Genomic DNA, 15515 nt, shown 5'->3' on the forward strand with positions numbered 1-15515 from the left:
GAGAGCCTGCAAAGGTTCACTGGTTACCTTTCCCTGCAAAGAATATAAAACGACATACTGTTGAGACTTCCCCAGCAGTTCAGTGGTTAAGACTGCGTGTTTCCAATATAGGGGGGAGAGGGTTCAGTCCCTGGTGGGGGAAATAGATCCCACATGCTGCATGGCATGGCCAAAAAAAAAAAAAAAGAAAGAAAGAAAGAAAGAAAACACACTGCTGAGTTTCCCTGAGCTAGCTCATTTCTGTGTCTTTAAAATGTATTTGTTGCTTAAGTTTCTGGTATTTTGTTAAATGCGTGTGTTCTTCCAATAAAATTCATTTGTTCCAGAAGATCTCACTTGTATGTTTTTATTATTCACAATGAACACCAGCATGATCAAGGAAGCTGCGGCTCTGTCATGTGCATTGTCACCTGAACTGGGGCGGAGCTCTAAGCTCTGAAGTCTGATGCATTAAGAACCGGAGCCAGTGGCAAGGGGATGGGGTCTCCAGGCCATGCTAAAAGTTCCCCTCTTTGTTAAGCTTACCCTTTTGTCTAGGGAAGTATTCCCCTTAAAGCTGGTCACTCAGTCGCATCCGACTCTGTGCGACCCCATGGCCTGTAGCCCGCCAGGCTCCTCTGTCCATGGCATTCTCCAGGCAAGAATACTGCAGTGTCTTGCCATTCCCTTCTCCAGGGGATCTTCCCACCCCAGGGATCGATCCCTGGCCTCCTGCATTACAGGCAGATTCTTTATTATCCGAGCCACCTGGGGAGCCCTAAAGATAGCAGGTAATCTAATACCTCCCTGTGAGAAGGGATCCTTTTAGCCACTTCATGAAGGCCATGAATGCATATTTGGGGATCGTGGAGAAATCTTCTGATACTCCCACGGGCAAGGAGAGGTAAGGTGACCGGCATGGTTTTATAGAAGATTTGTTCAGAAGTCAGTAGGACCAAACTAGAAGCAGCAAGCACACAATCAATTCCTGCTGAGGCCTGCATTACAATCTCGGTCCCTTGTGCCTGAGACATCTTTTATTACACCACACCACTAGGTCTTCTAAAGACTTTGTAATAGCAGAATTACATTAGCTAGTGGGTAGAAATGTTTGGCATTGTTCATTCTTTAAACACATCAATACACCTTCCAGTTCTAACTGGAATTAGACATGCAATTAACTAAAATTTTGTGCCTTACGTGTATAGCTTATCATGGTTTAAACATTTCAGCAGGGCCTTCCTCAGTGGCCCAGTGGCTGAGACCCCATGCTCCCCATGCAGGGGGCCCAAGTTCAATCCCTGGTTGAGAAACTAGATTCCACATGCCACAACTAAGATCCAGCGCAGCCAAATTGATTAATATTAAAAAAATAAAAAAAGTTATTTTTTCCCAGCAAAGAGACTGTGGTCAGTAACACACTGCCCACCCCCACAGGAAAGGAGAGTGAGACTGGCAGTCCGATATGCCTGTGGATCTTCAGGGAGGCTGGGTGCCTTGCTCTTCCTGGCATTTCATAAAGATCTTGGGCTGAAGGTGGCAGCAATTCTGTTCTTGCCATTCAGTCCAGAGGGCCCCAAGCTTCAATGTCTCATTTCCTGCCCGAGAGGTTCATCAGGATGCAGAGCTCAGATTACATCTCTTTTTCTCTAATTTCAGCTTGAACTTTATATCCCTTTGATTATCCTCTCCTGCTACAGAATGAGTCTCACATAAAACTGGAAGCCATCCCCCATTGGCCCTATTTCAGGTCAGTGGGTATGATTTTACTCGAGGCATTTGCATTTAGACTGCCAAACACCACGAAATCCCACTACAAAACACCATGAAATCCCACTACCATTCTGATCTTCATTGACACGCCAAGCCTCACAGGAAGCGCTTTCCATGGAGGCGGGCCGAAGGCAGGGGTGGGCGGAGACGGGAGCCGAACTGTTGCCTGCGCAGGCCCCGCCCTGAAGAGCAGATGGTTGCTAGTGCGCAGGCGCCATGTGGAGGCGGAGCTAGGGGCGGGAGAAGAGGGTTAGGGGAGGGGAGGGGCTAATGGCGATAAGGAGGCAGGATCAGAAACGAGGGGCGGGGCCTCGGTTTCCCCAGGCGGGTGGTGGGTGAAGGGCACGGACCACGGGCCCTCATACTGCGTCTTGCAGGTTGAGGGTGAGGCCGGCTGCACTTGGAGCAGAGGAGTCAGCCAGGTGCCCACCCTCCCTGCCGAGTCCGCCACTCACTTGACCTTCTGAGTTCCTTGGCTTGCATGAGGTTCTGTGAACACATTTTCCTGCTTCTTCATGCATCTCTCAGACAGATTATTGGCAACTACGCTGCAGATGTTGCCTGCGACATGAATGGGAAAGTCCCAAATACTAGCCAGCATAATCCCAAGCAACGTGTTCAAAGAGTGCACCGTGACCAGGAAATGTAAGGAAGGTTGAATGCCAAGAAAGTTCTTAATTTTCTATACCAAAAGACGAAAAGAAAATAATCATCTGGTCCTCTGCATCAGCTTTGAAAAGATAAAAATGAAGGGTTATCTGATGTTACCAGAGGCATTTGACTTTATTACCAATAGCAGAAAATCAAATTACCACTCAGATCATTAAGTTACTTTCTCTGACATCATCATCACATATATGCACATAATTCACTGTTTACCTAGGGCAGTGACACCCCAATTTCTTTCACAAATCATGTGTTTTTATGAGACAGTGCTACAGGTCAACCTCTCTGGATACCCACAATAGCTCAACCCGAAGAGGATGAGACTCTTTTTCCAAATGAAAATATTTAATTAACTAATCTGTTTGGAGTTGGGATTTTAGTTGAACTCTTACTTAATATATTGCATATATATTGGAACAGTGAAGGGAATCTTAGATTTATGGATTTTATCAGTTTCCTTTTTGAAAAATCAATAGTTTTACTATTCATGAAGGTTTTACTCACTGACTGCTTTTTTCCCCCTCTCAAATCTGTTCTTCCTGTCTTCTGCCCCTTGATCAATGAAAGAGCTTTTCTTCATATTGCTTAGGTCAAGCACCTTGTCATTCTCCTTGACTCCTCTGTTTCTTTCATGTCTCACATGAACTCCATCAGCAAATCCTCAGCTCTGCCTTCAACATATAAGCAAAGGGCTGCAAATCCAGGGACAGGAGGAATTGCTGTGGCCTTTTTCTCAGACAATTCACCACCGTCTGTATGTGGAAATATGAACCAATAGCTAGAAGCTGAGTCCCATAAACAGAATATGGACTCATAAAAAGACATGAGCTAAGATATAGAGACAAAGTCAGTATGTAAGGTATGTGCTTACTCAAGTTGTGTGAATCCCTTCTAATCCATTAGGGTGAACACAGAATCAAAAATGGGTGTAAAGGAAACATCTGTGGATTTGCAAAGGGTTAGAATTTCAGGTCAGTGTGCTCTCTCCATACCCTAAGAAGAGTAGAAAATCAAAAGTATCTCCTTTCTACCCCCAGGAGAGTAGAGGAGACAAGAAGCATATAGCCCACAGCTTGTTGTGCAAAGCTGGGCAAAGTTTAGATGCAGGATTAGAGTTTTAGACCATTGTTTGGGATCAAGAAAACTTTGTGATTGATGGAAGAAATTTTCACAATTGAGGTATGGGGAAATCATTCTGGCTTTTATGTGATTTAGCTTGAACTTTAGGGTAACTAGAACAGCCTGTCTTACGACCTGTTTATCATGCAGTGTACATCTGCTTTAGCCATTCAGAAAAGAATTCATTATCCAGAAGTATAGTATGTCCACTTTGAAGGTAGGGATAAATTCTACCCTCTCCTAGGATGCTTATGCTAGTATTCCTTTAAAGACAAGTTTTCCTTCCCAGATATCAAGGTCCTGCTGATTCACTCTGTAGGTGCTAATCTCTCCCTTTTGAGATCTTGAAGGCATGTACCCCTGCATGTTTCTGCTTCATGGTTCTTTTTCTGAAAAGATACAAAGCTGTGATGAAAACCATGCTTCTCTAGCAAAGCTTCTGAGAATTCCTGATAAGCTGTTCCCTCGGCTATACTCCTCAGTTTGGCTCAAAGAACACTCGTTTCTATTCCTATTCCTGTTAGAGATCGGTTATTGCCTATTTGTGTTTCATTGATGGTAAACAAGCATGGCTAGGCACTATCTGAGTTAGAAGTGGTAACGTGACAGGGACCAGCGTTCTGAGCAGGTTCCGAATATTGGATCTTGGTTTGGTTCCAGTATGAATGGAAAGGACGACCTCTCCTCCCCCACCCAAAGATTGGTCATCACGGTGATACTTTGTTCTTTGGCAATATCGTTCATTGGAGGCACTATGAACACTCTGAAAACACACCTCTGTGAGGTTATCTACAAGACCTTCTACAATGAACACCCCCAAAAGATGTCCTTTTCATTATAGGGGACTGGAATGCAAAAGTAGGAAGTCAAGAAACACCTGCAGTAACAGGCAAATTTGGCCTTGGAGTACAGACTGAAGCAGGGCGAAAGCTAATAGAGTTCTGCCAAGAGAACGCACTAGTCATAGCAAACACCCTCCGCCAACAACACAACAGGAGACTCAACACATGGACCTCACTAGATGGTCAACGCCGAAATCAGATTGATTATATTCTTTGCAGCCAAAGATGGAAAGGCTCTATACAGTCAGCAAAAATAAGACTGGGAGCTGACTGTGGCTTAGATCATGAACGCCTTATTGCCAAATTCAGACTGAAATTGAAGAAAGTGGGGAAAACCACTAGACCATTCAGGTATGACCGAAGTCAAATCCCTTATGACTATACAGTGGAAGTGAGTAATAGATTGAAGGGACTAGGTCTGATAGACAGAGTGCCTGATGAACTATGGACGGAGGTTCGTGACACTGTACAGGAGACAGGAATCAAGACCATCCCAGGAAAAAGAAATGCAAAAGAGCAAAATGGCTGTCTGAGGAGGCCTTACAAATAGCTGTGAAAAGAAGAGAATCAAAAAGCAAGAAAGGGAAAGCTATACCCATTTGAATGCTGAGTACCAAAGAAGAGCAAGGAGAGATAAGAAAGCCTTCCTCAGTCATCAATGCAAAGAAACAGAGGAAAACAATAGAATGGGAAAGACTAGAGATCTCTTCAAGAAAATGAGAGATACCAAGGGACCATTTCATGCAAATATGGGCTCATTAAGGACAGAAATGGTATGGACCTAACAGAAGCAGAAGATATTAAGAAGAGGTGGCAATTGGTAAATTCAAAAAAAAATTGAAATCATTCCAGTCATCTTTTCTGACCACAGTGCAGTAAGTCACTGTCTCAATCACAGGACAAAAACTCTTAAAAATTCCAACATATGGAGGCTAAGTGACACGCTTCTGAATAACCAACAAATCATAGAAGAAATCAAAAAAGAATTTAAAATATGGGTAGAAACAAATGTAAATGAAAACACAACAACCCAAAACCTATGGGAAACTGTAAAAGCAGTGCTAAGGGGAAGGTTCACAAAAATCCAGGCTTCAGCAATCCTCAAGAAACAAGAAAAAAATCAAATAAATAACCTAACTCTACACCTAAATCAACTAGAGAAGGAAGAAACGAAGAACCGCAGGGTTAGCAGAAGGAAAGAAATCTTAAAAATTAGATTAAATTTTGCAGAAATAAATGCAAAAGAAACAAAAGAAGCCATAGCAAAAAGCCTAAAGCTGGTTTTTTGAAAGGATAAATAAAATTGACAAACCGTTAGCCAGACTCATCAAGAAACCAAGGGAGAAGAATCAAATCCACAAAATTAGAAATGAAAATGGAGAGATCTCAACAGACAACACAGAAATTCAAAGACTCATAAGAGACTACTACCAGTAGCTATATGCCAATCAAATGGACAACTTGGAGGAAATGGACAAATTCTTAGAAAAGTATGACTTTCCAAAACTGAACCAGGAAAAAGTAGATCTTAACAGACCCTTCACAAGCACGGAAATCGAAACTGTAATCAGAAAACTTCCAGCAAACAAAAGCCCAGGACCAGATGGCTTCACAGCTGAATTCTACAAAAAATTTAGAGAAGAGCTAACACCTATCTTACTCCAACTCTTCCAGAAAATTGCAGAAGGTAAACTTCCAACCTCACTCTATGAGGCCACCATCACCCTAACACCAAAACCAGACAAAGATGCCACAAAAAAAGAAAACTACAGGCCAATAACACCGATGAACATAGATGCAAAGCTCCTTAACAAAATTTTGGAAAACAGAATCCAACAACATATTAAAAAGATCATACATCATGACCAAGTGGGCTTTATCCCAGGAATGCAAGGATTCTTTAATATCTGCAAATCAATTGATGTAATACACCACATGGACAAATTGAAAGATGAAAACTATATGATTACCTCAAGAGATGCAGAAAAAGCCTTTGACAAAATTCAACATCCATTTATGATAAAAACTCTCCGGATGGCAGGAATAGAAGGATCATACCTCAACATAATGAAAGCTATATATGACACACCCACAGGAAACATTATCCTCAATGGTGAACAATTCAAAGCATTTCCCCTGAAGTCAGGAAGAAGGCAAGGGTGCCCACTCTCACCACTACTATTCTACATAGTTTTGGAAGTCTTGGCCACAGAAATCAGAGCAGAAGAAGAAATAAAAGGAATCCAGAGAGGAAAAGATGAAGTAAAACTCTCACTGTTTGCAGATGACATGATCCTCTACATAGAAAACCCTAAGGACTCTACAAGAAAATTACTAGAGCTAATCATGGAATATAGTAAAGTTGCAGGATGTAAAATTAACACACAGAAATCCCTTGCATTCCTATACACTAACAATGAGAAAACAGAAAGAGAAATTAAGGAAACAATACCATTCACCATTGCAATGAAAAGAATAAAATACTTGGGAATATATCTACCTAAAGAAACAAAAGAACTATATAGAGAAAATTATAAATCACTGATAAAAGAAATCAAAGAGGACAGAAATAGATGGAGAAATATACCGTGTTCATGGATTGGAAGAATCAATATTGTGAAAATGAGTATATTACCCAAAGCAATCTAGAGATTCAATGCAATCCTTATCAAGCTACCAACAGTACTTTTCACAGAACTAGAACAAATCATTTCTCGATTTGTATGGAAATACAAAAAAAAAACAAAAAACAAAAAACAAAAAAAAAACCTCGAATAGTCAAAGCAATCTTGTGAAAGAAGGATGGAACTGGAGAAGTCAACCTGCTTGGCATCAGGCTCCACTACAAAGCCACAGTCATCAAGACAGTATTGGACTGGCACAAAGACAGAAATATAGATCAATGGAACAAAATAGAAAGCCCAGAGGTAAATCCACGTACCTATGGACACCTTATCTTCGACAAAGGAGGCAAGAAAATACAATGGAGAAAAGACAAACTCTTTAACAAGTGGTCCTGGGAAAACTGGTCAACCACTTGTAAAAGAATGAAACCAGAGCCCTTTCTAACAGCATACACAAAAGTAAACTCAAAATGGATGAAAGATCTAAATGTAAGACCAGAAAATATAAAACTCCTAGAGGAGAACATAGGCAAAACACTCTCCGACACCAATCACAGCAAGATCCTCTATGACCCACCTCCCAGAATATTGAAAATGAAAGCAAAAATAAACAAATGGGACCTAATGAAACTTAAAAGCTTTTGCACAACAAAGGAAACTATAAGCAAGGTGAAAAGACAGCCTGCAGAATGGGAGAAAATAATAGCAAATAAAGCAACAGACAAAGAATTAATCTCAAAAATATACAAGCAAGTCCTGCAGCTCAATTCCAGAAAAATAAACGACCCAATCAAAAAATGGGCCAGAGAACTAAACAGACATTTCTGCAAAGAAGACATACAGATGGCTAACACACACATGAAAAGATGCTCAACATCACCCATTATCAGAGAAATGCAAATCAAAACCACAGTGAGGTACCATTTCACGCCAGTCAGAATGGCTGCTATGCAAAAGTCTACAAGCAATAAGTGCTGGAGATGGTGTGGAGAAAAGGGAACCCTCTTACACTGTTGGTGGGAATGCAAACTAGTAGAGCCACTATGGAGAACGGTGTGAAGATTCCTTAAAAAACTGGAAATAGAACTGCCATATGACCCAGCAATCCCTCTCCTAGGCATACTCACCAAGGAAACCAGAACTGAAAGAGACACGTGGACCCCAATGTTCATCGCAGCACTGTTTATAATAGCCAGGACATGGAAGCAACCTAGATGCCCATCAGCAGACGAATGGATAAGAAAGCTCTGGTACATGTACACAATGCAATATGACTCAGCCATTAAAAAGAATACATTTGAATCAGTTCTAATGAGGTGGATGAAACTGGGGCCCATTATACAGAGTGAAGTAAGCCAGAAAGAAAAACACCAATCCAGTATACCAACACATATATATGGAATTTAGAAAGGTGGTAAGGATAATCGTATATGCAAGACAGAAAAAGAGACACAGATGTATAGAACAGACTTTTGGACTCTGTGGGAGAAGGCGAGGGGTGGATGATCTGCGAGAATAGCATGGAAGGATGTATATTATAAATTGTGAAACAGATTGCCAGTCTAGGTTTGATGCCTGAGACAAGTGCTCAGGGCTGGTGCACTGGGATGACCCAGAGGGATAGGATAGGGAGGGGGGTGGGAGGGGGATTCAGGATGGGGAACACATGTAAATCCATGGCTGACTCATATCAATGTATGGCAAAAACCACTACAATATTGTAAAGGATTTAGCCTCCAACTAATGTAAATAAATAAAAATAATAATAATAAAATAAATTAAAAAAAAAAAAGAAGAGATGGCAAGAAAACACAGAAGAATTGTATAAAAAAGATCTTCACGACCCAGGTAATCACGATGGTGTGATCACTCAAACTCACCTAGAGCCAGACATCCTGAAATGTGAAGTCAAGTGGGCATTAGGATGCATCACTACAAACAAAGCTAGTGGAGGTGATGGAATTTCAGTTGAGCTATATCAAATCCTAATAGATGATGCTGTGAAAGTGCTGCACTCAATATGCCAGTAAATTTGGAAAACTCGGCAGTGACCACAGGTCAGCTTTCATTCCAATCCCAAAGAAAGGCAATGCCAAAGAATGCTCAAACGACCGCACAATTGCCCTCATCTCACACGCTAGTAAAGTAATGTTCAAAATTCTCCAAGTCAGGCCTAAACAGTATGCAAACCGTGAACTTCCAGATATTCAAGCTGGGTTTAGAATAGGCAGAGGAACGAGAGATCAAACTGCCACCATCTCCTGGATCATCGAGAAAGCAAGAGAGTTCCAGAAAATCATCTATTACTGCTTTATTGACTATGCCAAAGCCGTTGACTGGGTGGATCACAATAAACCGTGGAAAATTCTGAAGGAGATGGGAATACCAGACAACCTGACCTGCCTCTCGAGAAACCTGTATGCAGGTCAGGAAGCAACAGTTAGACCTGGACATAGAACAGCAGACTGGTTCCAAATAGGAAAAGCAGTACGCCAAGGCTGTATATTGTCATCTTGCTTATTTAAGTTATATGCGGAGTACATCACGAGAAACGCTGGGCTGGAGGAAGCACAAGCTGGAAACAAGATTGCTGGGAGAAATATCAGTCACCTCAGATATGCAGATGATACCACCCTTATGGCAGAAAGTGAAGAAGAACTAAAGAGCCTCTTGATGAAAGTGAAAGAGGAGAGTGAAAAAGTTGGCTTAAAGTTCACCATTCAGAACACTAAGATCAAGGCATCCGGTCCCATCACTTCATGGGTAATAGATGGGGAGACAGTGGAAACAGTGTCAGACTTTATTTTGGGGGGCTCCAAAATCACTGCAGATGGTGATTGCAGCCATGAAATTAAAAGACGTTTACTCCCTGGAAGGGAATTTAAGACCAAACTAGACAGCATACTAAAAAGCAGAGACATTACTTTGTCAACAAAGGTCCGTCAAGTCAAGGCTATGGTTTTTCCAGCGGTCATGCACGGATGTGAGAGTTGGACTATATTGGACTCTGTGGGAGAAGGCGAGGGTGGGATGTTTCGAGAGAACAGCATCGAAACATGTATATTCTCTAGGGTGAAACAGATCACCAGCCCAGACTGGATGCATGAGACAAGTGCCCGGGCCTAGTGCACTGGGAAGACCCAGAGGAATCTGGTGGAGAGGGAGGTGGGAGGGGGGATCGGGATGGGGAATACATGTAAATCCATGGCTAATTCATGTCAATGTATGACAAAAACCACTACAATATTGTAAAGTAATTAGCCTCCAACTAATAAAAATAAATGAAAAAAAAATAAAAAAATAATAAAACTATTGGTCTGTACATCCTTCAGAAAAAAAAAAAAAGAAAGAAAGCTGAGCGGCCAGTTACTGAGCCGCTCACCCTCGCGCAGCCGGCCGGGGGAGCGGAAGCGCCGACCCACGGTGGGGCTGATGCGCGGGGCCGGCCGGCAGCAGCGCCGCCATGCCCGGGGACCACCGCCGCATCCGCGGGCCCGAGGAGTCGCAGCCGCCGCAGCGGTACGCGGCCGGCGAGGGCGAGGCGCCGGTCCCTCGCGACCCGGCGCGGCTGCGGCCTGTGTACGCGCGCGCCGGGCTGCTGAGCCAGGCCAAGGGTTCGGCCTACTTGGAGGCAGGCGGCCCCAAGGTGCTGTGCGCCGAGTCGGGCCCGCGCCGGGCCGAGGGCGGCGAGCGCGGCGGCGGCCCGGCCGGGGCGGGCTGCGAGGCCGCCTGCTCTGCGACTTCCGCCGCGCGCCCTTCTCGGGCCGCGGGCGCGATGCCCCGCCGGGCGGCTTCGAGGAGTGCGAGCTGGCGCGGGCGCTGCAGGAGTCGCTCGAGCCGGCCGTGCGCCTGGGCCGCTACCCGCGCGCGCAGCTCGAGGTGTCGGCGCTGCTGCTGGGGGACGGCGGCTTGGCGCTGGCCGCCCCGCTCGCCCTGGCCGACACGGGCGTCGAGACGTACGACCTGGTGCTGGGCTGCAGCCTGAGCCGCGCGCCGGCGCCCGCGCCCGCCTGGCTGCTGGACCCCACGCTGCTGGAGGAGGAGCGCGCCGCCGCCGGCCTCACCGTGGCGCTCATGCCGGTGCTCAAGCAGGTGGCCGGGCTGCTGGGCAGCGGGGAGGGCGGCCCGACCGAGAGCTGGGCGGAGGCCATGCGCCTGGGGTTCGAGGGCTGCCAGCGCCTCTACCCCGTTCTCCAGCAGTGCTCGGTGCGGGCCGCCCACCGGAGGGGTGCCTCCGCGCCCCTCTGAGCCCAAGACCCGAGCAAAGACGGACGCCCAGGACCCAGCCGCCGCTGCCGCCACAAGGACCCGCGCCGTCGGCCTGCAGACTGCGTGCGCCGAACTGCAGCTGAGAACTGGGAGCACCAGAGAGGACCTGCCGAGGCGTGCACAGAATAGGCGTGTTGGAGCGATTCTTTCCAGACTGCTTCGTTGAAAAAACCTTTCTAATTGAGTTGACTCCCAGCCACTACGCAGTTGAATAAACCTGCCTGTGCATCTTGACTCCTAATTTGGAAAGGACTTCCGCTGGACTCATCGGGAAACCTGGAGCTGTTGTCCTGCAAGGGATGAAGTCTATGCAGGCCAGCCGGGGACTCTCTCCTGAATAACTGGGCTGCTTTTGAGAGCGGAGACAAGGGGGCTGTGCCTTCCACGTACATCTGAACCCAAAGAAAAACGCTTATAATCGGAAACATTCTTCTGTTGTTTTTGGTACCGACTTTAATGAGTAAGGCTCTTCCGAGCTGGGGAGTGTGTTCTCAGGGCTTGGGACAAGCATTATCTTTAATGTGTCCTAGTGTCGCCGGTCCACCAGCGAGACAGCACCTGAACTGCCAGGAGTGAGAGTTTCTGGATGCTGGAGAGGGAGTCTGGCCATTCTGTAGGGCAGAGGGGACCTGTCTGACCACGAGGGTGGGCTCTGCCCTGTGTGGCTTCTGAGCCCTGCAGGTCTGTGCTCAGGTCTGAATTGGCAAAAGGGCCGCCTGGGGTCCTCCCTGCACCAGCTTGGTGTGACCTGAGCGTGTGTGTCTCAGGGGCCTGCTCAGCTCTAGGAAAGGCTGGCTTGAGGCAGCTGAGAGACCAGAATGAGGCCTGGGGACCACACTAAGAACCCCTGACCGGGGGAAAAACCCAAACTTTATTTGCCCCCAGTGACATAATATATAATTCCAAAGCAGATCTGAAATATCTAGAATCACAGCAGCAAGGAACAAGACAGAAACAAGGCACCTACAGGACCGTGGCTGAGCCTGCTGGGCGAGGGGCTGGGAGGCCATGAAGTCAGAAGAAGGCAACTGGAACTGAAGAAGGGTTAGCCCAGCTTCAAAGTGGCCTCGTGGAAACACAGGGCAGAGACCTGTGGGAAGCGTCTAGTTACATTCCACTAGACGGACATTTAGAAAACCCGATCAACCACCAGATGAGAGTCTCCCACATGAGATGGGAGGCAAACCACACACCATATATGCAGTTCTGCATCACTGAAGAAACCCAAGTTTAAAAATCTATGTTACCCCTGTATTACCATATGTGAAATAGATGACCAGTCCAAGTTCGATGCATGAAACAGGGCACTCAAAGCTGGTGCACTGGGACAACCCAGAGGGATGTAATGGGGAGGGAGGTGGGAAGGGGGTTCAGGATGGGGGTCACAGGTACACCCGTGGCTGATTCATGTCAATGTATGGCAAGAACCACCAGAATAGTAAATTAATTAGCCTCCAAGTAAAATAAATTAATTAACAAGTACAACAACAAAATAAAGTTGAGCGCCGAAGAATTGATGATTTTGAACTGTGGTATTGGAGAAGACTCTTGAGCATCCCTTGGACTGCAAGGAGATCCAACCAGTTCATCCTAAAGGAGATCAGTCCTGAGTGTTCACTGGAAGGACTGATGTTGAAGCTGAAACTCCAATCCTTTGAGCACCTGATGCGAAGAGCTGACTCAGTTGAGAAGACCTGATGCTGGGAAAGATTGAGAACAGGAGGCGAAGGGGACAACAGAGGATGAGATGGTTGGATGGCATCACTGACTCAATGGCCATGGGTTTGGGTAGACTTTAGCAGTTGGTGATGGACAGGGAGGCCTGGAGTGCTGTGGTTCATGGGGTCGCAAAGAGTGGGACACGACTGAGTGACTGAACTGAACTGAACTGAGGTTATCTATACTATTTTCCCACTGGAAATTCCTTCATATTGTGAACAATGATTCGTCAGAACAAAATGGTCCACTGAGAATCTTAGGATATAGACTCAGAGTGGCCTGGATATCTTCTAGTGCTATACCTGACTTGCATAACCAGTCCTCATCCCAAATTAGTCTTTGAAGACTTAAGTCTAATGTGATTGTATTTGAAGATAGAAAGTTTTGGAGATGAATTTAACAGAGATCATGAGGGGCAAGTCTTAATCCAACAGTATCAATGGCTTTAGAAGAAGAGGAAAAGAGAGAGAGAGATCTCTTTCTGCCCACACACACTGAGGAAAAGCCATGTGAGGACATAGGGAGAAGGCAATCATATGCTGCTGCCTTAAACTTGGAGTTAACAGCCTCCAAATCTGTGAGAAATAGATTTCTGTAGTTTAAGCTACCTAGTCTATGATCCTTTCTTTGGACAATCTGAGCTAAGACACCTAATCGAGGGTTTTCTTAACTGTGATCTGGAAGATGCTGTTGTTCCTGGACTGTTAGTAGGTGTTGTTTCTGTGGTCAAACGCCTTTGAGAATGTTGCATACTATTAACATCTATTGATAGTTCACCACTTACATTTGACTCTTCAAGGCTTTCAGAGCCCTAGAGTGAGGAAACCTGGTTACCATTGTTGGAGGAGCACCTTTTAACATCTACATCACAGATTTCTCACATGTGGCCTGTAGAAGCCCTGGGGGATTGCTTTTGTTCTTGCTTCACACCTGTCCATGCCTTGGCTTTGCTATTTCCACAACTACTGAACCAGAATATCTAGGGGCAGAGTGCCCCAGATTATGAATGACTAAAAGCATACAGATTTTTTGAGGAACTGAGTTTGGGAACTACTATTCCAGGACAACACTCTCATGTTATAGGTGAGGAAATTAAGATCCTTGGAGGGAAATTGCTTGCACAGAGCAAATATTTGGACCATTTCCCCCTCCACTATAAATAACCCCTGAGGTTTTTGATAGTTCTCCCAGAAATCATGATTCCAGCTTGTGCTTCATCCAGCCTGGCATTTCGCATGATGTACTCTGCCTGTAAGTTAAATAAGCAGGGTGACAATATACAGTCGTACTCCTTTCCCAATTTTGAACCAGTCCTATGATCCATGTCTGGTTCTAACTGTTGCTTCTTGACCTGCATACAGGTTTCTCAGAAAACAGGCAAAGTGGTTTAGTATTCTCATCTCTTTAAGAGTTTTCCACAGTTTGCTGTGATCCACACAGTCAAAGGCTTTAGCATAATCGATGAAGCAGAAGGAGATTTTTTTTTTTTTAATTCCCTTGCTTTTTGTGTGATCCAATGGGTGTTAGCAATTTGATCTCTGGTTTCTCTACCTTTTCTAAATCCAGCTTGAACATCTGGAAGTTCTCAATTCACATACTGCTGAAGCCTAGCTTGAAGGATTTTAAGTATAATCTTGCTATCATGTGGAATGAGTGCAGTTGTATGATAATTTGAATATTCTTTGGCATTGCCTTTCTTGGGAGTGCTGGATGTCAATTGTATCACAATAAAACATGGGGGGAATAAGGACCAAGGTATCTGGCAAGTGAATTTTTGTGTCTTAGTTGAAAATTCCCTAGAGAATGATGACTTCTGAAATGAATACTAAGTCATAAGAAAAGTAGATGGTTGAAGGAAACTATTGCCTAGATGCTAATGCCCTTTCCCTTGAGATGGTACCTACGGAACCAGGGAGGGGAAAGAGAGAAAAAAGAAGAACTCAGGGACCAATCAATCAGGTGGCTTGTTTCAATCCTGCGTCTCAGCACATAGCCTCTAATTCAGCTTAAAATGGGAAACAGAATCTCACAAGCAGCACAGTTTTGGAGACTGACGAAGCGACCCAGAGTGGACTTCCTTTCTTTGAATTGACTACATGGGGAACTGGAGCTTTGGTACCAGCTGTTGCCCCTTGGGCCCATCCACCTCCTCAGCAAGTGCAGACGAATTTGGGTAAGTCTTTCCTGGTTCTTGAATCTCCCATATTGATTGAGATTCTGAGTTTTATTTGGTAGTGGAGCAGGTTACCTGCCCCCTCCTAATAGGAAAGATACTAGGGGGAGCCCAGGTGAAACATCCGGGGAATACCCACTCATGGTCTAGACACTGAGTGGGGCTCGGTTGAAAGATACCGAGGAATTCCCACCCAGTCAAAAGATGCTAGGTGGGGGGCTGGCTGAAAGATGCCAGGAGAATTGCCCACCCAGTGGAAAGGTACTGGGTAGGGGAGCTCTATTGGGAAAAAAATCAAGGAATATCCAGGGCTCGGCTGAAAGATGCCAAGGTCGCTCTGTTGTAGGGAAC

The 15515-nt window shown here is 45.1% G+C and overlaps 1 pseudogene; it reads left to right on the forward strand.

The window, feature by feature from the left end:
• The first annotated feature begins 10196 nt into the window (after positions 1-10196).
• On the forward strand, positions 10197-11733 carry LOC136154092 (exosome complex component MTR3-like; annotated as a pseudogene).
• The last annotated feature ends 3782 nt before the right edge of the window (positions 11734-15515 follow it).

This window comes from Muntiacus reevesi, chromosome X, assembly GCF_963930625.1.
Source record: "Muntiacus reevesi chromosome X, mMunRee1.1, whole genome shotgun sequence".
Taxonomy (NCBI): Eukaryota; Metazoa; Chordata; class Mammalia; order Artiodactyla; family Cervidae; genus Muntiacus; species Muntiacus reevesi.